The sequence below is a fragment of the Glycine max genome, chromosome 9, assembly GCF_000004515.6.
Source record: "Glycine max cultivar Williams 82 chromosome 9, Glycine_max_v4.0, whole genome shotgun sequence".
Lineage (NCBI taxonomy): Eukaryota > Viridiplantae > Streptophyta > Magnoliopsida > Fabales > Fabaceae > Glycine > Glycine max.
The window spans coordinates 8,303,321-8,327,228 of NC_038245.2; the positions used below are offsets into that span (position 1 = coordinate 8,303,321).

At 36.0% G+C, this 23,908-nt stretch overlaps 1 pseudogene; it reads right to left on the minus strand.

The window, feature by feature from the left end:
- Positions 1–6,238: 6,238 nt before the first annotated feature.
- On the minus strand, positions 6,239–9,229 carry LOC102666995 (stemmadenine O-acetyltransferase-like; annotated as a pseudogene).
- Between the last annotated feature and the right edge of the window lie 14,679 nt (positions 9,230–23,908).

Consider the following 23,908-nt stretch of genomic DNA (forward strand, 5'->3'; position numbering starts at 1 on the left):
GGGAGCAATCAGCCGGATGATGGACCATTCCATCAGAAATCCTTCCATTTGCATGCCATGTAAGGTCTTTTGCGTCGTCCTCATTAGCAAAAAGACGCTTAAACCTTGGAATGATAGGCAGATACCACAAAACCTTTGCTGGTGGGCCCTTCTGTGACTTTTCATCATAATTGCTTTCCTCGTCATCCTTCACTTTGTACCGTGAAGTCCCACACACATGGCATTTGGACATTTCTTGGAATTCATGCCTGTAGAGTATGCAATCATTGGGGCAAGCATGAATCTTCTGATACTCCATACCCATGGGACACAATATCTTCTTTTCCTTATAGTAACTTTTAGGCAGCGTGTTGTCCTCTGGAAGCAGATTGTGCACTACCTCAAGCAGTGAGGTGAAACTTTTGTCACTCCACCCATACCTGGCCTTCACATTAACCAGACTTAACACCGCAGACAACAGGGTTAAGGAATTCTTGCACCCCGTATACAAAGGCTTCTTTGAATCACTCTGCAATCCTTCATACACAGGGGCGTGTGCTTCTTGAAAACACTCTTGTCCAAGGTCATGAATCATGTCCTCCAAGCGATCTCCTATTTCTACATCAAACGGTTCAGATTGGGACCCACTCTGCATGTCAGTCACTTCACCATGCCATATCCACGTCGTGTAATTCTTCTTCATCCCATCACACAATAGATGGTCCCGTATGTCGTCAAGTAGTTGTCGTCTTCCATTCAAATAGTTGATGCAAGGACAATAATATTTTCCTTCTTCATTCGGTCAACCTCTTTCAAAAGCAAATTGCAAAAACTGCTCGACGCCATCCTCATATTCTGGGCTCATGCGACTTTGATTGATCCAACTTCGATCCATCTAAGCAAATCCATGCATGAAAATCTCACTTTTTTATTTATAGGTGTGGCCCTATCCCATTTTGGAATACTGTCTTTTATGTTAGCCTCAAACATCATGGTTAGCATTATTTTGAACAATTTGAGTAAATTTTGGCAGCATTTTGCATTGGTCTCCAAGTACACGACATGACATCGGTGAAACGAATTTCACGATAATCAAGTATGCACTCAGAGAACAACTTGAAATGCATTCAACCGAAATTTCATCAAATTAATCAAAATAATAATAACCTGACCGAATGAGTCTAACATAAAAATACTAGTCTCCCCAAACTGTCCAAACGGACAATTCAAGACTAAATACAATGACTAATGCAAACTATCCGCAAGAATCATTGCATTCAGTCTCAAACGAGAATCTACGGTTCACTCAGCATGAACAACAGTTATTTATATAGCAAATTACATTCAGCACGTATAACAACATTCATGACATACAAGAACATTCATGACGTACAACAACATACAAGGACATCAACAGTTGTGTGTGTGTGTGTGTTTTTTGTTTGTCTCTTTATGTGTGTGTGTGTGTGTCTGTCTGTCTGTCTATGTGTGTGAGTGTGTTTGTGTATGTGTGTGTCTGTGACTCAGTGTGTGTGTCTTTGTGTGTGGGTCTCTGTGTGTGTCTGTGGCTCAGTGTGCTTGTGTGTTTGTCTGTCTCTTTATGTGTGTGTGACTCTGTGTGTGTGTGTGTGTATGTGTTTGTGTTTGTCTCTTTATTTGTGTGTGTGTGTCTGTTTGTCTCTTTATGTGTGTGTGTGTGTGTCTATCTATGTGTGTGTGTGTGTGTGTCTGTCTATGTGTGTGAGTGTGTTTGTGTGTGTGTGTGTCTGTGACTCAGTTTGTGTGTCTTTGTGTGTGGGTCTCTGTGTGTGTCTGTGGCTTCAGTGTGTTTGTGTGTTTGTCTGTCTCTTTATGTGTGTGTGACTTTGTGTGTGTGTGTGTGTGTGTGTGTATCTTTATGTGTGTGTGTGTTTGTGTTTGTGTTTGCGTGTGTTTGTCTCTATGTGTGTGTGTTTGTGTATCTGTGTGTGTCTCATTGCAGGGTAGCAAAGGATCATTAAATTGTAAACATCATCAGCCACATGATGAGGGAACCAGTATCAAATCAATGCTTTACAAGCTTTTTGGTGGGGAGCAATAAGGTGCCTGTGGATGTTCTTCAATACGCTGACGATACGATATTCTTTGGAGAAGCATCTATGGCAAATGTCAAAACTATGAAGGTTACTCTCAGGAGTTTTAAGCTGGTTTCCGGATTGAGAATTAATTTTGCTAAGAGCAAATTTTGAGCTGTTGGTCAATCTGAGGAGTGGTGTCTTCATGCTGCAAACTACCTCAATTGTGCTTTGCTCCAATTTCCTTTCTGCTATTTAGGTATTCCGATTGGTGTCAATCCCAAAAGAAAGGTGGTGTGGGATCCTATAATTAGGAAATTTGAGGATAGGCTGAACAGGTGGAAGATGGGTAGGGCTGACCTAATCCTGTTCTCGGAAGATGCTTGGGCTGAGGATGGGATTCCCCTAAAAGACCAATTTCCAGAAAGGCAGAAATTGATGGTTTCTGGGTGGAAAATTCTAATTTGGTTAAGGCAGAAATTCTGCAGCATTTGCAGAGCAGATTCAAATTAATTGAAGTTATGTACAAGCACTGCAGCGTTTACAAAAATAAGCACTGCAGCTTATTTAAGGCAGAAATTCTGCAGCATTTGCAGTATGTGGGTGGAAAAATAAGCACTGCAGCTTTTAAAATTAAATTAATTGAACTTATGTACAAGCACAAGTTCAAATTAATAAGGTTTGATAGAAGGTTTTCTGTTTTTTAAAAAAATTTCACTGCAGCTTTTTGAGAAGTTAAAATGGAAGCATCTTTATTAATTACAATTGAAGTATATAAGTTGGTTTTAACACATAGGAGATAAGGTTTAATTACAACAGGGAGTGGTTATTCAATATAACATTGATGAAGGTGGGGGATGGAGAGAAAATTAGATTCTAAGGTTTATTGAAGAATTTCATGTGAATGCTTCATTTCCTAAGGGACTCAATTCCTCATTCATTGAAACCAGTATGCAACATTTTACATGAAACACCAATATATAACATTTTAAAGCAAACACCACTATATAATATTTTAAATGAAACAGCAGTATATACCTACTAGTTCCTACGTACGTACCTGGAGTTGCTATAACCCGAACGACCTTCAACAACAATGTCAATTAAAAGTAGTCTATGATAACCTGAAAAAAAAAAAAACCAATGGTCATGGACATGGCTGACACATTTGGAGAAGGATTTTGGTATTCATTTCAACCAATGGTCATCCAATATAAGAGCAGGATTTAATCCTTTAAAAGAAATGGAAGCCATTAAACCAAAGTCAATACTCATGAATGCTAGAACATCAGAAACATATATATGTAGTATAGTATAGTAATATATAAAAACAAAAGAGTGTAGAGTGTAGCAAAGAAGTTTTTGGTGAAATAATAATAGAATGGGAAGTTAGTTGTTGGTACTACACCTAACGTTACGCTAAGGACAATCCCAAATATCGTTCCAAAGAGTTCATTGGGACCGGTTCTGCCTGCCTTGCTGTTTGAAATGCAATCCAGCTCTATCAACTATCATGGCACATGACTGGGGCCTCAGAATTCGAAAGTGGTAGGGATTGTCTTTTGGAGAAGAATATAATATAATACACCTTTTTTGTTCACTAACCATACACCATAATATTATGAATATGTCTTTCTAGCTCCAAAACTCCTATGCATGATGGTATTTCTCTCTAATCCTATATTCTTTATTTGCTTTGCTATATATCTGTGGATGAAATGAAATTCTTGTATTTTTCTTTTCCAATGTTTTGTTCCTCTCCCAAAAGCCCCAACACTCCATGTGCATCATATTTTCTACCCTTGTTCTTGCTGCTTTTTTGGAAGAAAAAAGAATCTATCTTTTATATAGAGAGAGGGTTATTGCTCTAATCATGTAAGGTTCTTCTGGCACTGCATGTGCAGCAATCACCTCTGCCCATTTCATATTATTTTGCACTTCTCAACCTCTCTTTGAACCACTCATATCATCACACAACCCTCTCTCCCTTTTACATATATATACACATGTATACATATATTTATGTACTTTCCAATCTACCAAGTGTTTTATTGTCTTAAAGAATTCAACACCTGCAGGCAATTGATAACCTCATTCCAGCCACAATGAGTAGCAGTCCTGCACCTTGCAGCCGATCCTGGTGAATACCAAAACCAAGCTAATTAAGCATTTTGATTTCTCATGAGAAGTATTTGTTTTAGAGAGCGACCTAGTAGGAGACTTGGTGTTAGAAAATTTTGTACGTTCAATCTTATTATGAATTTTGTTTGGTATAGAACTTAATAAAACCCTCCCCATGATTTTGTTAAAAAGGTCAATTAGTGAGGACTCCCTAAGAAGGTATGTGCAGTTTGCGAGTGAAAGCTGCATACAAACTAACATGGTGGATTGGGGTCCTAAGCCCTTTAGGGTGTTTGACTAGTGGCTGCAACAGAAAGGGTATCAAAAAATGGTGAGGGAGGCCTGGAGTAATGATCAACAGGGAGGTTGGGGGGGTATTGTCCTTAAAAATAAGCTGAAAAACTTGAAAGCTACTACAAAACAGTGGAGTAAGGGAGAGGGGAATTTTGATGTCAACAAGATATTCAACATTCAGCAGATATTAAATGAGGTGGAGGATCTAGCCTCTAATAGAGTTTTGTCTGACCAAGAGCTCAAGGTCAGAAATTTCCTTCAGCAGGAATTATGGAATGTTTCAAATGCAGTGGAATCTCTTTTGAGACAAAAATCTAGGGCAACATGGTTGAAGGAAGGGGACTGCAACTCTGGTTATTTCCATAGAATAATAAATTATAGGAGAGCTTCAAATGCTATTCCAGGCATCTTTATTCATGGTGTGTGGGTCCAGCAACTCTGGTTATTTTGTAATTGTGGTGTGCGTATACGATGACGGTGGAACAAAACCCGTCTTCATATGGATCTTACAATGACGGGTCCAGCTATGACTATCGTTGAAATGAGAAATCCATAACATTTTTGAATTAACACCATCGTGCTATGCCAAGACAATTAAATGACTAACCCTCGTGTCTGAAGTGACTCACAAACTCTCCTGCCCTTAGTCATTCACATGCTTACATTTTTACCCCTCACTCAGCTCACGTCCTCTGTCACTTGTCGGCCGTTCTGGGTTTCTTCAAAAACTGCCCCGTGGTGGAACGTCTTGTGCCACTGTGTAACACCATCATTATCGAAGGTTTGTTTTCAGGGTTTTATTACCGCCTCTAACTTTCATGCTTTATTGGGTTGAATGAGAAAGGAATTGATGTTCAATGTACACCCAATTCGTATTTTGAACCATTTCATGGTATTTCAACACTAGCTCTATTGAAACATGCATTTGGTTTTGAGGAGGTTAGGTAGCTGGAGCTCGTACTGTTTCCTCGATAGGTTCTTCTCTACCTAACTATTATACTTATTGTTCCCTCGATAGGTGGTTTATTGGTTTTGTACACCCAATTAGTTTAATTTAAGCTTCATTTCAAATGAATAATGGTCATGCATGGTTTTCTCTGTAATACAAAGCAAATTCTTGTCAAACTATACTTACTATGGTTTTCCCTGGCTAGTGTACAAAATGTATTAGTATCTCCAGGTAGATTTTATATAACCATCTACTTTTATTTTTAATTTAATATGTTAGTGATGACTTGTATACATTAAAATCCATACAAGTAAAAATTTTCCATTCACTGTATTGGTAGTTCAGACAGAATTAGTGATACTAACACAAAACCCTATTTTTTCTATCATTCAGGTATGATAGAAAAATTATGAACTTAAAAATTGCAGCTGGCTACTTGAAGAAACTATTAGCTAAGTAGAAAGCAAATATTGTCTTTGAATCTTTGCTTAGCTTGCAGACACTGATTATGTGTGGAACTAGTTCATTTCAGGATTCCATTAAATTTATTAGCTCTGCAATGCATTGTGCACCTAGTTGGTTTGCTAGAAAAGTTGTTACCTAGCTTTTGTATCTAGCAAACTAGTATTTTCCCTCTAATTCAATACCTATTAATTAGTTTGGGCTAGACAAAATGACATCCACTTGTTTTTCATTTTATCCCAAGATGTCTTTGTCTTTAACAGTGGCTTGATAACTAATTACTTCAACCATTATGGAGATCAACAAACATTTTATCATTCTTTTGTGCAGACACATATTTTAAATGTTTCTATTTGAAAAGTGAATTCATTTGCAGATGTCAAAACCAGATGTTTGAAACACTAGCATTAGGCAAAGCTAATATGAGAAACTCAATGTCTCTTTCCAAGTTAGCAATATGTTGCATTTCCATTGTCAACCAAGCTTCAATGGCTTCATCTATTTCCATGATAACAACTTCATCGGGGAGAGTTTCCTTATCCCCTCCTGTAACACCAACCCACAAAGGCTTCCCAAAACCAAAATCTAGCCCCCTAAAATTCAAACCAGACCAACTTGTGATTGGAATTGGACTTCTTGTTTCGATACCTTGAGTCAGATCCATACACTGAGTGCTCCCTAGGATATTAGGATCACTTTTGACTCTTAAAAACCATTCAATTGAAAGATTTCCAAATTTTCTTTGGCTATGCTAACCAAATATCCAACACTAGTTTCTGCATTGACTTTTTCACAAAACACCATCACTGGCCACAAAATGTTGCCAATGGTGTATCTAGAGAAAGGTTCACCAATCCTCCTTCTCATGTCCACAATATGGATAGCAACTGCTGGTCTTGTTCTATTAGATTCCATCTTGCATGTTGGTTTCATGTGTTTCCAAATGAATGCAGCCAATACTTCATATCTAGTAAGAGGCTTTGAGCTTTCATCATAATCACCATCTTTTGCTTCAACTCTTAGACTGCTGATCGATTCAAAACCAAACATAAACCTTGTAGTGGTGCACATTTTTTTCTGCACTTGAATCCTCATTATTTTGATCAACATAGTCATGCAAACTCAAATCATTCAATGGTGAAAAATAAGAGGAAGCAAAAGTTAAATCAGGAAATGCTACTTCCTCCCTAGAGTCGCGACATATAGCTTGAAGAAGAGTATGGAGACTGCATGTGCCTATAGCTCTTCCACCACAATTGAATATGTTCACTTGTACAAGTACTTGGGGCAAGGTTTCTCTATATGAATGCATCTTATTAGGCTCACATGGGAGCAATTTGTTTAGAAATTTTAGCTTAGGTGGTGTGAGAAACTCAACCATGTTAAGGTTCAACTTGGCTTCCAAGTAAAGTGCACCCTCATCATTGCAAGTGATGAAGAGTCTTGTCATGTGCCTGCTACGAGGTAGAAAATGGTTAGTGTCTCAGATTATGTTGCTTAAATTGAGCACACATATGAGAGGGTTGTGGGAACCCTTCCTTCTTAGGGTAAAATTGAGCTTCATAGTCGTTGATTTCATAGCAACAAAGATAAAATTAACTTTAATTATTTTTATAAGAAAATAATCTTCACTCATAGATTGAAAAATACTCTTTCATGCAAAAGAAGAAAAACTCATTCACTTCTAATATTTACTCTCGTTTTCTTTTCCCCTTTTCAGGGTTGATTTGTTCGCATTAGTTAATACTTAATATTGTGCATTTGTTATAATTTTTAAAATAAAAATTATCTTTTAATTGAAATTTTTTTGAGCATTATTACACCACTTTCTGTTTTACAATACATTATGCATCCTTTGTCAACATATTATACAATATCGTTATGACCAGACACACAAAAGTTATCAATAATTTATTCTTTAAGAAGGAGGAGGGATAACAAAATGAGTGGACTTCACTTAAGCTTTTATATGTATTATAGAAAATAAAAACTGCTTTTTCCAAATGAGTTGCATCTGAATTGCTTCTAGTTATCAAAATTTGAGCTTTTACATATGTATCTGGCTCGTAATATACAAAGGTAATTAGAGCCTTCTGCTTATTTTCCCAGACTTTGATATTTATAAAATTTCATTAAACTTTGGTTAATTTGACCCAAGTTGGAGAGTTTATTTAGGGAAACAAACTCACTTATTTTTTCCACTCTGTGAAATCATACTTGAAGAGAATTAAACACCTTACCACTTGAACAAATAACTTGTCCAGAGTAAAAAAAAATGTTGAATTTTTTTCCCAGGTAGAGAAGAAAAATATGCATAATATTGCTAGATCTTCCCAATTGAATTGTGTAAACAAAAAAAAATCTTCTCAATAGAATTAGTTACTATCTTGGCCTTATTCCAAGGCTTGTTATTGGCCTATGTGTACTAGCAGTGGTGTTGGTTGTGTATGTCATTGTTGGTATTCTTGGAAGTATTGTTGGTGGAGCAGCCTATGGATTTCTTCCACCTATATTTGCTACTTTTGAAGTTGTACAGGAAGGAAAAGTGACAAATTTATCCACAGGCAAGTCATTGTATGTGTACATTCATTACTTACTATTGAACTTTATTTGCTTCTCTTTCTAAGTGTTCTTTTATGATTTTGGTGAAAATTGTTTCCAGGTTTTCCAGGAAGGAAAAGTGACAAATTTATCCACAGGCAATTCTTTTAAATAACCTCCATTATTTAACATTTTTTTTGTAGTGTACTTACTGTAAAGAGTCTTCGTCCTTTCACTCATTTCAATCCCCTTTACAACGTTCTCTAACTTAGCCAAATTCTTTGTAGTTGTTTTATGGCCTCCTTCTACTAGTCCCTCACTCTATCCAATGCCTATATATGGGGAGGCTTCTAATCACAGGTATTCTTAATAACAACATTGACAGAAAAGATAACATAGATAGAGAATTTTTGTGATGCACTTAGTGATTGTTAGAAACCTATGTCTGTATTGATGTATCCATTTATGCAGCCTTACAGGACAAATGAATCTTCACTCACCTATAATTTATAACCACTCACTCATTTCTCTTCTATATCTGTGTTGCATTATATTTTCCTTGATTTTAGGACTGTGTTCATTATTATTTATGGTTGGAATTTTACTAAAGGTTTCCCTATCCTTAATTATTAATTGATTGGATGTTTTAAAATAATTGCAGGTATCGGGGATGTGAGCCATTGGTCTTGTCATGCCTACCTGCTCTGGCACATTTGACTGCCCACTTGTTTTTAAATCTATTTGTTTGTTGGGAAGTGAAAGGCAAAGGCCAACTAGTGTAGCCCTGGAGGAAGCTGAGTACAATTTCTGGCATAAGCTGTGTTGTCATAAATGCCTAGATGTTAAAATTTCTCCTGTAATGATAGCTAATCAGGTTTGACTAATTTAAGATTTAAGGCCTCCAAAATTTTGCTTGTTCAATAGCGTTTCACTCTAGGAAGGTTCTTACACCAATTGCAAATCCTGGGATTAACTTCAAAATACACTCTAGAGTAACACTAAGATGTTTGTTGAGTTGAATTAGCATAGAATATTATTCCTAAGAATATACTTAACAATTCATTATACTTCTACTTCATGTCAGGTCAAAAGGCAAGCAGAGAGGTTTGTTTTAATGTACTACAGAGGTATCCTAGTGATAAGCACCTCTCTAAATATATTATACTATTAATAGCCTATAAAAATTAGAAAAGGCACTCAGTAAATGATGCAAGGACATGTTTAATAAGAATGATTAGACCTGGTCATGTCATAACATGATTGATGCCCCTGTGTGTTTGTGGAATGTGTGATAGGATCTCCCACCCTGAGTTAGCTCCTGTTGTGGTTTCGATGATTAGTGTTTAGTATGTTTCTGGTTAAGTTGAATTATGGGGTGTATCTTAAGGTTGTTATAGACCCCTGGGAATCATGTTTCGTGCTAAGAGTTTTTTTATGCATTATAGTTAGATGATGATGACCCTTAGAGTATGCTACGTCTAGGTGAGATATAAATTTAAATCCTTCTTGGTCAGAAGTCGTTTTGAGATTAGAGGAAACCTAAGATTAAGATGAAAAGCCCTTAACTAGTAGCCGGACTAGAAAGTTATTCTAGGATTCCTTGAATTAACCTTAATCCTTGTTAAAGATGACTCGAGTAAGTTTAAGCTTTCTGGTGAAATTCCTGTAAGGAGTAAACCTTAAGTTTGAACAAGTTTACAGAAGTGAAAAGTGGTCTGTTTTCCTTATTCAGTTAGCACCCAGTTAGTATCAGGAGGAAACCTTAGAGTGGAACCGTTACAATTTCTTGAACCTAAGTGAGAGTTACGAGTCAAGTATACAAAAGTGAGAAAAATTGTGTTGTAGGAAGAGGCTTAGACCCGAGGGTAGGCAGATCATGTATTATCGATAGTCATTTGTGGACTAGAATTGGTAGAGCATGAGAGTCTCGAAACTTATATTTTTTTTTGAACCATCCCATGTTTGAAAAAGAGTCGACCATGTGGTCAGTCGTGTTTTCTTGTGTATGTTTGTTTGTTTCAAATTGTCATCCGTGTCTTCTATGATATTACCCTACTCCAAATTGTATGTCATTCATATTCTATTATTGTTGAAATGTCACTCTCGTGAGAAAACTTAACTTATGAAATACTATCATTGAGTAAACGAGGATCGCTGAATTTAGTTGCTAAGTGCAGAGGAGTCTTATGATCGAATTCACGGAAAAGAGCTTCAACTGGGCATACAGCTTGGTATTGAGAACTATATGCGTAATATATTTTTCTCGATCTTTCGGCAAAGTTTCGGGGATGAAACTTCTTTTAAGGGGGATGAAATTGTAACATCCCATTTTTTTGTAAACTAATTTAAAAGGGATTGTTATTTATAAATAGAGTTTTAGAAAAATGATAAGGTTTTTATAATTTTATTAATTAAAATAATGATTTGAGAGAAAATAAAAAAAAGTATAACTACGATCCCGAATTCGTTAACCGTTGGATTGTTGTGAAATTTTGATATGTAGTTTGAGATTCATTTCCACACATCGTTGGGATTTGCTGAATAATCTCTTTGGAGGGAGAAAGATGCATCGCACCTAGGACCATGGAATGGAGGCTTCAATCCCTTCTCCTTTTCTCTGACGCTTGGAAACTCTATCAGAGCAATAAGAAGAAAAACTTGGGGAATCACAGGAAATTGCTAGAGATGTCGCTATCACTGTCGGAATACACACATGAGCCCTCTTAGAGGTAAGGGATGGGTATATCGCAATTGGGGTTAGAATGAACATGTGTAGGGATCCTCAGGAGATTAATTTGGGATTTATTTAGGGATGTTTATTGAATTACAATTTTTTCCTTTATGATTATAAATACAATATTGATGCCCTGATGCAAATTGGTTGATAAAATAGAGTGCTCTTGATGTTTTCATTTTTTAATACCTATGATTTTGATTAATTGATTTTGATATAATTGTGTGAAATTATTTGAGGGGTTTTACTCCCCATGTTGTGATAAACCTTTTGTATAAATTGTTATATTGAGATTATGAAATGGTGATTCAAATTGTGAGTACGTGATAAATTGAACCTGTGATGAATGATGAAATACATGTGTATTGAGATGTGTGTATTAAGTTGTGAGCTATAAACTATGCAATCACATAATTGTAAGACCCTTTAAGGGCGATGAGTATTGTGATGGGATCCACTATGGGAACCCGAAAAGTTAAAATGATTTTGAAAACAATTGAGTAGTTGTGTGTATTGCATAGTTCATAGGAAAGTGTATATGATTCATGAGGTGTAATAACATGTTAAATTGAGATTATACCATTATGATTGAGATCGAGTGTATGTGATAAATTGAGTATGTATGTGATTGAGATGTTGTGTGCATTGAGTTATGAACTATGAATTCTACAATTGCACGACTATAAGACCCTTTAAGGGTGACGAGTTAATGCTAAGACCCTTTAAGGGCGATGAGTTAATGCTAAGACCCTTAAGGGCGATGAGTTATGCGTGACGAGTATTGTGATGGGAACCACTATGGGGACCCGACGAGTTTAATCACAAGCGCGACAAGATAAAACTATTTTGAGAACAATTGAGGAGTCATGTGTTTTTGTACAATTCATAGATAGAGTCTGTGCACTAAAATGTTTTTTGGGTTGGACCTAAATCGGGAGGGAGAGGCCTTGACGGACTCTTTGGAGTGTAAGCCTTGGGGGTAAATACACCCGGTTTGAGTGCTCCTTTAAGCCTATGTTGATCCCATATGGTTGGAGCATTCTCGCAAAACAGCATGACCCTGACAGGTCTCCCTATGATTTTACCTAGTGAGAGTGACCTGACTTGCTAGTGTGTGGTTTGTCTTGTCATGTACTCCTAGGCGCCCAACGAGGTTTTTCATTGACATGGTACCACATTGCATATAGGATTGAGTCTTAGTGTATATGTTGCATAACACTTGTGTATTGATCGATATTGATTGACTTGGTGATATTGTGTTTTGATCCTTGAGTACGTGAATGTTGTGAAAATGAATGAGACGTGTTGTGTTGTGATGTGTGATGCAATCCTACCCCCAAGGGTATTGGACAGAAGACTCCAAGAGAATTAGGCTAGAGCTGCTAGAAAAGGCCATAGGGTTCTCATGAACCTCAGGGTAGATTTTTGAGCCCATGGGTCAAGGTTGGATCCACTCTTCTTTATAAATATTAGAATAGGTTTTTCCTTCTTTTGGGCCTTGTATTTTGGTCATTCTAGTAGTAAAGGGTTTTAGCCTTATATTTCAGGGCATTTTGAGTAGTCTTTGTAGTAGGAACTTTTTTTTTGTATTTTCATGTATTTTTGGAATGGGGGTGAGCTTAGCTATTATAGGGGATGTGTAGCTAAGCTCTAGCTTCTCATCTCAAGGAGGTGAGCTTAACTATTAGAAAGGTGTGTGTAGCTAAGCTCTAGCTTCTTTAGGAATATTTTCAAGGAAGCTTCTCAAGAAGGTGAGTTTAGTTATTAGAGGGGTATGTATAGCTAAGCTCTAGCTTCTTAAGGAAGTTTTCTCAAAGAAGCTTCTCAAGGAATTTTTCTCAAGAAAGCTTCTCAAGGAAGCTACCTAGTCTATAAATAGAAGCATGTGTAACACTTGTTGTAACTTTGATGAATGAGAGTCTAGTGAGACACACTTCAAAGTTCAACTTCTCTCCCTCTTTTCTTCCTTCAATTTCATGCTTCCCCCTCTCTCTTTCTCTCTCTCTTTCTTTTCCTCCATTGAAGCACCCTCTCCAAGCTTCTTATCCAAGACACTCTCTTGGTGGCGAAACTCCTTCTTCCATGGCTTATTCCCTAGTGGATGGCGCCTCCCCTCACATTTTCTCCTTTGTTCCGCTTCATCTCCATGGTGGGAAATCACCATTGAAGGACTTCATTGAAGCTCAAAGATCCAGCCTCCATAGAAGCTCTATAAGCAAGCTTCCATCAAGTGGTAATCAGAGCACAAGAGCTTCAAGTAGGTGCTCCTTAAACCTCCATTAATTTTTTGCTTTACCTTCTCTTCCATTGTTGTTTCCTCATATTTTTCTCCATGTATCTCCTCAAATGTCTTGTACTAAATGTTTTTAACATGATTCTTTATAGTTTCCACCAATTAAACTTGCTATAGAAGCTAGATTTGATTTTCTATGGTTCAAATTTCTTATTCTTGTTCTTTAACCATGAATTGTGTTGAGTTTAGGTTCCTTTGAGTTTTGTCTTGTTATTTTTTGTGGCTGAAACCTAAACCATAAAATCATTACAAAAACATTAAATTAGAAGTAAACCTCAAAAATCTAGAGTGACTTGTTCACCTATTGTAGTTTTGTCATAGAAGTCATGTCTAGTCATGAAACTTGTCACAAGATTTCTTTGTTGTGCTGAATTTTATTTTTCTTGTTTCTTTGTCTAAATCATTTGTTCATGAGTGTATGAAATTATTTTATCCTATTATTTGATTTGAGTCAAATCTTTGCATGTTAATTATTCCTTAACATGTTCATGCAAAATTCTTAGAGAGCCTTTGATTGTGATCCTTTTCTTGAACTTTTAGGTTTCCTTATGATTGTGTCTATTGTGAATTTGAGTTTTGGTGAATGAATTGCTGGCTTAAATTTTGATTCTAAGTGAATATTGAACTCCTAAAACTGTGGTAAACAAGCCTAGTGAGTTCAACATACATAGGAAGGTTGAAAGTAAGCCCGAGGCAATCAATATTCCATGCTAAAAAAAATTCAGCCTGAAATCGCTGGTGCTGGCAGCTTGGACATACAAACTTGTAAAAATTACTGAGAATTAGTTACTTCGAATTTTGAGCTTAAACGTTTACTGAATTTTCTAGACATCTGGAAAAAAGTTATAAAAAAAGAACCAAGTGATTTGGATAAAAGGAAAACATAATAAAAATCACATAAGTTGGAAGAAAAATCAATATCCAGGAAAAAAAAGTGAAAGGGAAGTGTGCTTGTTGCTTTGGCTCAAAATTTATTCTATAATTGGTGCCTATTTTATATCAATCTTATTTCCTAAATTTTAATTGAAAATTAGTGTGAAAACAAGTGCCAAAGCTAGAGGTTTGTTGAGTCTTTTTTTTTTGTTTTTTTTTACTCTACTCTAGAGCCATTCTAATTTTCTCTTTGAGTCCTAGCTTGCTTCTATATCCTTTTCATTGCTTTAATTGTTGAATAATCTTTGAAAAATTGTCTTATTAAAACTACATTGGTTTAGCTTTAATTTCATTTTTTTTTGTGGTCTTTAGTTATTGCTTGTCTCTTTGTTTCCTTATTTGTGAGTTGCCATATAGGGAATTGGAAATGAGGATTGGTGTCATCCCTTGAAGAATTTTAAGTCAAGAAGCAAGGGGCCAACCACCTTAAGAGCTATTGGACTAAGAAGAACTCCAAATTGAGTGAATCACCAAAGAGAGAACAACCACCAAAATTGAGGACCTTCTTGTAATTGACAATTTACTTACTTTCATTGCTTTCAAATTTTGTAACAAAAAAGCCTTTCATTGGAAGAAAGTTGGGAGCCTCCAATAGGTCACCCTACTTCCATTTGTGTGTAATAATTTTAGGCAATTTTTCCTTAGGATTGTGAGTGTTTTGTTGGGAACCTTAAATATGGTCATCCAAACACTCTTAGGATTCACCTAGTTTACATTTCTTGCTTACTTTCATAGCTTATTTCCTTTACCTTACATTGTCAAACCGCCTAGATAGCGTGCCTTTTACCAATTAGTTTTTATCTTATCTTTCACACCTCTTATAGTGTTTATTTCGGCTAGTTTCAACCATAGTTTCTTTTACCTTTTGTTTTCAAACCCCCAACAAGAAAGAACCACAACTTAGGAACCAACATGAGTCTTCATTCTTCATCTAGTGTTAATGGTGAGGGTTCTACTCCTAAGGACCCCTTGTATAAGATATTAGATGAATTGAGATCCCTTAAGTTGTGGAAAGAAAAACAAGAGAGAAAAGAAAAAGGAAAAAAAAAGAGTGAAAGAAATAAATCAAGATGAAAAAGAGAAAATAAGGGAAGAAGAAAGAAGGAAAATACTAAAAGAGTTAAGAAAAGAAAAACATGCCTCCTATAGTAGTCATAACTCTTGCAAGAGCCTAAGTGAAGAACTTCGTGACTATTATGAAGGAAGGCATAGGTCACATCTTAGACCTCACTCCCATTGGAGAGAAAAGGAAAGAAAGCCTCAAGAGGCTAACATTAACCTCCTATACTTCCATGGGAAGGACAATGTAGAGGCTAACTTAGATTGGGAAATAAGGGTAGAGCAACAACTTAAAAGGAAGTCTACTTCAAAATCTTATGGCTCTCACTCTTATCCAAAGAAAGACCAAGGTCAAGGCATCTTAGGGGTGACACCTTCTAAGCCCAAAGATGATAAGGGGAAGACAATAGAAAAGGAACCCCTTAAGGCTAGTATCCAAGAGAAGACTAGTTCCATAAAGTGCTTTAAATGTCTTGGAAGAGGACACATTACTTCTCAATGCCCCACCAAGAAAATCATGATTATGAGGGGCCAAGAAATTTATAGTGGCCAAGATGAGGCTACTACTTCACCTTCCTCTTGTGAAAGTGAAGAAGCAAAAGGGGAAGAATCTAGTAAAGAAATCTACCCCCAAGAAGGACAACCTTTAATGGTTAAGGAGGAGTGAAAGGAGGTAAGTGTCTCCTCCAAGAGGTTAGTTAAGAAGGAACGTCATTTTGAAATAAAGACAAATATTAAAGAAACTTCCCCTCTTAGACAACCTCCACATCTTCTCCTTTGTAAAAAGACATTTGTTAGCTTTGCCACACCTCTTGGGCTTGAGGTTATTCCTCAAGTAAATGAGTTATTAGATGAAGGTTTAGTTCGTAAGAGCTTAAATCCTTGTGCTTTGTTGGTGCCCAAAATAGGTATTAATAGGCACCAAATCCCTAAAATAAGTGATATGATGAATGTGTTGAGTGTTGCAATCCTCTTTTGTAAAATCAGTCATGCACCCAACATCTTCATGATTCTTGTACATAGGGACTCATAGGTAGGTTTGTTGTTATTTTTGGTTTTAATACAAACCTAGGTGCTCATATGGGACACCTTAGGTTTGTCGTACTTTTTTTTGTAGGAATAATCAACATGAAAATGTAGAAAAAGGTATGTTTTATTGCATTACTTTCCTGAATTTTTTAAATAGTGATCAAGGGGCTCCTATGGACCCTAAGAATAAAGGTCATTCCTGAGTGGCCCACTCCACCAAGTATAAGAAAAATTTGGGGCTTCCATGACTTAACAAACTCTTACAAAAGGTTTGTCCCATATTTTTCTATACTTGTAGCACCACTCATTGAGTTGGTGAGGAACCATGTTCCCTCATGGGAAGATGTCCATGAAAAGGGTTTTCAGACCTTACCCTACTCTAACATAGCCAACACCACTAATACATATGTTATTATTCTTTTTACAGGTGTCGAGGGAAGGAGCCCAGAGTATGAAGAACCTCGGGATTTGAGGACAAATCCTTTTCAAGGTGGAGGGGAGATGCAATCCTACCCCCCAAGGGTATTGGATAGAAGACTCCAAGAGGATTGGGCTAGAGCTGCTAAAGAAGGCCCTGGGGTTCTCATGAACCTAAGGGTAGATTTTTTGAGCCCATGGGCCAAGGTTGGGTCTACTCTTCTTTGTAAATATTAGAATAGGTTTTTCCTTCTTTTTGCTCTTGTATTTTGGCCATTCTAGCAATATAGGGTTTTAGCCTTGTATTTCAGGGCATTTTGAGTAGTCTTTGTAGTAGGGACTTTTTTTGTATTTTCATGTATTTTGGCATGGGGGTGAGCTTAGCTAGGGGTGAGCTTAGTTATTATAGGGGATGTGTAGCTAAGCTCTAGCTTCTCATCTCAAGGAGGTGAGCTTAGCTATTAGAGAGGTGTGTGTAACTAAGCTCTAGCTTCTTTAGGAATCTTCTCACGGAAGCTTCTCAAGGAGGTGAGCTTAGTTATTAGCGGGATGTGTGTAGCTAAGCTCTAGCTTCTCAAGGAAGTTTTCTCAAAGAAGCTTCTCAAGAAAGTTTTCTCAAAGAAGCTTCTCAAGGAAGTTTTCTCAAGAAAGCTTCTCAAGGAAGTTACCTAGTCTATAAATAGAAGCATGTGTAACACTTGTTGTAACTTTGATGAATGAGAGTCTAGTGAGACACACTTCAAAGTTCAACTTCTCTCCCTCTTTTCTTCCTTCAATTTCATGCTTCCCCCTCTCTCTTTCTCTCTCTCTTTCTTTTCCTCCATTGAAGCACCCTCTCCAAGCTTCTTATCCAAGACACTCTCTTGGTGGAGAAACTCCTTCTTCCATGGCTTATTCCCTAGTGGATGGCGCCTCCTCTCACCTCTTCTCCTTTGTCTTCCGCTGCATCTCCATGGTGGAAAATCACCATTGAAGGATCTCATTGAAGCTCAAAGATCTAGCCTCCATTGAAGCTCCACAAGCAAGCTTCCATCAATGTGATGTTGGGCGACAAAGTGGTGAAATGAAGTGAGCTATGTTTATGTAAGTTTTATTTTGTTTATATGATATTTATACCTACATGATGTCTTGTTTCTCTCCATTAGTTAGGAATGCGATAGCTCACTCCCTGTGTGCTATTTGTGTTTGGATCCTGTGATGATCTCGAACCTTGTGTTCGTGGGAGCAGATGAATTAGTGGATGACGACTATGAAGAACCTCATGCTAGAGGACACGGGAACACAATGTTATGATAGGATGTGACATTAGGGTATAAGTTTCTATATTAATTGCATAAAGTCTCGGACGACCTTGTTTTGAGCCAAGATGATTTATTATTTATTTGGACAAGTTTTACTATGATGTTAGAAAAGTGAATGTGAGCCTTTTACCTTTTTGAAAGGCTTGTATTTAAATGTATTTTAAAAAAAATAATTAATTCTGATTTCTTATTCCTTTTATTATTAGTATATATATGTATGGGGTAGAGGGTGTCACAGTTATCCTCATTGGTTTTACAAGCAAGTCTAATTGAGTAAATCATGCTGGCAGTAAAAGGATGATTAAAATCTCTACGCAATACCCTCTACTGTTTATTTAAGAGGCAGTAATCTGCTATTGATTGTGGCTGCTGACTTGAAAGATGATCCAATTCTCTGGGACGTTGAACCACAAAGTCTCAAATGTGTTTTGCTTGCTATGGCAGTGATTTTTTTATTCACCTACCAACCTTGGAAATGTCAAAGAAGTTTGATATTCTTTATGCACTTCGTACTTTGAACAATGACTTCATTATGGTTAGACAAAGTTATGGTGGGCATAAGGCGTTATTATTATTTGGTCATATCAATGGATTCCTTCCTTTTTAGTTGACAAACATGTTTGAATGAGATTGAGATTTTGTTTATCATAATAGTATAGGGGTATTATGGAAACTTTCAGTTTTATATATTGTGTTTTCCATACTTTTTCTAATTATCAATCAAATTGGAGTTGTTGTTACTTCTACAATTTGAATTACATACTAATCTTGTTTTTATCCATAGCTTTAGCTAATTGTTTGATTTTGATCATTTAGGTTGTGTGTGTGCGTATATATGTATGTTTTGAAGCATGTTAGATTGTTTACTATTTTCAACATAACTTCCCAATAACTTTAGAGGCTCTTGTACTGCATGTGCTTTCACCAATGGGGGGCGAAGTCCTCACTCGGAAATTGGATGTGATGCACTCATGCAATGATTGTTAGGCTCCCTATGTATGTATTGATGTGTTAAATAGGTTGTTGTACACTTGCACTAGTATGAGACTAATACAACTCTTGCATGTCTGGTCCATAATACACAACTCACTAATGCATCATTATATTCTAACAGTTCTTTTTGTTGTTTTTCCCCGATAAAATGCATGTGATAGTTCTGTTACTTTAGAAAATCCTGATTGCTCTATTTATCCAAGGGCGAAATGCTCAATGGAGTTTGCACAAAAGGTTGTTCTTCAGGCATCGATGCACTTTTCATTCCTGAAGGCTGGTAAGGTCTTAAATTCAACAATGTCTCAATGATTAGCCTTTCAATGTGTGGGTAGATTATTCCTCAGTTGAATTAGGGGGAAATGTGTCAAGCTGGTTGGGTTGGACAGTAAAACTAGGGTGTTCCATGACAATAGTATAACTTGTCTGATATGTTTTGGTGCTCTATGCTAGATGTATGTCCGGAACTTTCATTGTTCACACTAAGTTTTGTATGTTTACTGCCAATGCTGATCAAAATGTCAAAACAAACATCTGAATACACCTAAAAAAGAATTTATAGATTTGAGTTTGAGATTTTGAGGTTTTCGATGATTAATTTACCATAAAAAAGCCCTTTTTTAATGTCACTTTGATTAATTTACCAAACATAGCCACTTTTTTTAGAACAACTTTTATTCTTGGATTTTTTTTCTCCCAAATATAATCTAATCCAAACATGCCCTTTGTGTGCCAGATGAAATGAGAGCTGAATTTCCCAATAATGAACCAATTAATAAGGCAAAAGAATAAGCACTGCTGAATCCCTTTTCTTTTGCATAAAGATGCTACGTAGATGTTAGGCAATAAGCAGTTGTTATCATTGTTGCTTCAACGGTTCAACCCAGTCCTTTGACTAGTTCTCTTGGTTTTCATGCAGCATAGTTTTTCATTTAAAACGACATTCACCTAATCTAAAGGATGCTTAGAATACATGGGTTGGGTTGTGTTATATTTAGAATGAATTGATGAAGTAAATTATCTAGGCATTCATGAAGTGATGAAGTAAACTATCCTTTTAACCAGCACTTTGTGAATTATACATTTTTGTTTCAATAACTGTGACAGTGATGGTGAAAGTTATGCATATGGATTTTGGAATTGTATGCATTAAACTATATATGTTTTATTAGTTCCTATCTTGTTCATGAGTTCATTTGAATGTTATGCGGAAATTTGAAAACATGCACAAGAAATAGGGTTCTAGTGTTAGGCCAAAAGCTTCAATGCTTGAAAAGGCTCTTTGTGATTTGGAAAAAATGGTTGCAGAATGTAAGATTGGATAATTATGTTCACATTTATCATGGATAGGAATTGTGAAATGTTTGTTTCTAATGCTAAATTTTTATTTTCTTTTGAATAGTTCCTTTTGAATAGTTCCTTTTGAATAATGTTACAGCTGGGCCACCCACAGTGGATAACCAAGAGGCTAATGCTACATCCCAGCTAGGCCACCAACTCTGGAATCCAAGAGGTTTATTGTAGTTTCCCTTGTTATTGCATTCTTTATCAAATATTGGTAAAGTGGCTTACATGTATTGTATTTTCACTGATGTTCAATTCTGATGAGTTCACAATGTCTCGAATATGTAGCTTAAGATTCTTTAAATTGTTTATTGTTGTATCTATCAACATCATGTGATATATGTTCATTGGTGTTCTTATGTTTTGCATGTTCTCCTTTAAAATCCATACTATGTCTCCTGCCATCCTTTCTATTAGTTCACCTTTCTTAATAATGAATTTGATGTAATTTGGTATTTGGTCTGCAAACCCTAGTTATGGCAAGGTTACTAATGGATCTTTGGAAAAGGGATTTGATTGGTTATAGTTATGATTCTCAATTGTGTTTTCTTTCTATATCTTATTATGTTAGTGTTGTATCTTGATATTCAATCATATTTTTGCTTAATTGATATTTTGTTCATTTAATTTTGGACACATGGTGTTTTTTGGGCACTTCAGCAACAACAGAAAGGTGAAGCATCTGGTGATTTTCAAGAATTTCATCTTAATGGAAAACCAATAACTAAAAGGAAGTTTACTATGGATGCGACATTGGAGGACAAGATTTGTGATCTCTATGATCTTTCTGTAGATGTATAGATTTGATCTATAGATATTTTTCTTGAAATTTTGTGATAAAGCTTTCTTATTGAATCTTTTCTATGATTGCTATAGGGGTTGGATGAAAATGTAGGTCCACAGATTAGAAAGTTTTACGCTGAGGTGGTTCATATTTTCTAAATCTTCATCTCAATAATGGTATGGCAGAGATATTAGGTTGCTTGCATTGTGTTTTTCTATCTAAGGACCAAAAACTCAATCAGCTTGGTTTTTGAAATTCTTGACTTATTTTCTCCAAGTTTGATTTGGTTTATTAATGCCTTCTTATCTAAACTATTATACGTACAAATTATTTGCATACAAAGTAACATAACAAACTGTTAATTATGAAATCCCTCGTTCTATCCATAGAAGACAACAAATAAAATGATTTTCAATTTGTTTTGAGCATTTTTGTTTTTATTTTTTCCCAACAACTGTCTTCTTTCAAGAGCATTAGTGCTACTTAATAGACCATATATATGTATGTGTATACTTAATGTATAGTTTATGTTGCATGACTTGGGTAAAGTTAATCTGTTTGCATTCTATGGACAAATATATTTATTTTTTAAACTTTCAACTTCCTTGTCTTCAGCTTGCACAGTTATGGCCCAGTGGTTACATGGACAATGATGGGATCAAACTTGGAATTTGCAAGGCAAAAGAGAGGCACATAGCACTGTACAACAAACATAAGGTATGCCTTTTGCAGTTAATAATGATTTTTTATATTAGTAATGCGTTCTTCAATCTCACCCTCTCTCTAAAGTAGAATATTTGCTTTCCCTTGTTCTAAAAAGTTTAACTAAGGGCGAAAGTAGAAGAATTGTCTTCCCTTGTTCTTCAATCTCACCCTTTCTCTAAAGTGGAATTTACATTAACATTGTTTGGGCTCTAGACTGTAGTGTCATGTCTGGAATTGCAACGTTGTAAACTACACATGCTTGGGGTGGTGGTAGTTAAGGTTGTCAATGTCATATAATTTACCAAAGACCATATAGTGAAATGTGAATAGAAAAATGGATAGTTGGATCATAAGGTCCTGCTTCTATCCCTTGTTATTTTTTAAACATTTCAAAGTTCCCCTATTTTGAAGGTGCATTTGGATATTGCGAGAGGAAGAGAAAAAACCAAACTAAAAAGGGAATGCAAAAGAATGATTTTTTTCCCAACCCTTCTTGAATGGAAGAAGGAGAAACTCATGTGCCTAACCAAAATCAAGCAATTGAACCCTATTGAAACCCCAAGCTAAATCGAAACCCAACATGAAACTTTAAGATGAAGTTCTAGTTGTAAGCTAAACACAGAGCTTCAAAACCCAAGGCCATGCTATTTATGTTGATGGTTCTAATAGTGATAGCCTACTTGTTTAGAATGATATGTATATTTTATCATGCTTTTTTGGGATATCAGACAAATGTATATTGGTTGTGCCTCTCCTATTGGTGTATTCCTTACATAGTTTAAGTGTTAGAAATAGGTATATTAAATGAATGTGTGGCCATACAAGAAAAGATAGGATACAAAATGATTGTATACGAGAAGATATTAGTGACACTATTATCTATTAGTCTATAGTTGATTATATGGAATATCAATGTATAAATGTCTACCATTGATAAAAAAAAAATGAATGAAAAAAGTGATGAATAGTTCACTAACATAATATTTTCATTTGTATTGAAGATGAAAAAGTGATGAAAAATTGATGAATGGTATTAAATTTGTAAAAATTATTCTGTTGCTATCGTTAAGTTTGTTTTATATTCACTGCTACAATCAAGCTTGGTGAAATAGGTGCAGTACGTGGAACAAAAACACGACTTATAGTTAGAAGGAATGTATTCAAGGACAGTTATTAGCAAATAATCATTGTTGTATTACACCATTCTAGGGCAGTGTCTACCTAAAAATGTCTTAGAATGTCATCATTCAAAGATGGTTTTTAACTAAACACCGTCGTAGAATGGTATCATTCAACAACGGTGTTTAACTTTATAACCGACTTTGAATGATGACATTCTAAGACGGTGTTTACAAAAACACCTTCTTTGAATGTGAGAATTCTAACAAGGTTTTTAAGTAAACACTGTCGTAGAATGCAATTATTCAAAGTCGGTTTTTAAGTTAAACACCATCGTTGAATGACATCATTCTACAACGGTGTTTAGTTAAAAACTGTCTTAGAATGGTCTCATTCAAAGATGATCTTCAAATAAAAAAATGTCTTAGAATGATTGACTATTCTAAGATGGTTGTTAACTGATCGTCATCAAAAGCCTTTGCTTTCAACGATGACGACTTCAAAGATGGTGCAGAACCAACGTAGAAAGTCAGTAATAACCGACGTAGAATGCACTTTCTGCACTAGTGAATGTCAACAATTCCAATGCTGAAAGGTTCTACAAAGGCTTAATTGATCATATAAATCAAATGAAAGGAATACCTAGAAGGCCATATGGGATGCCAGATGTATATGTTTGGATTGTTGGAAGAGAATGCCAAGAGCATTGAGCCTATGGTGACTTTGAGCCACATTGGGGCATCTTCAACTATGATGGGAGTGTTAAGTACCAAGTTGAATTGGGGAATGGGAAAAAACTT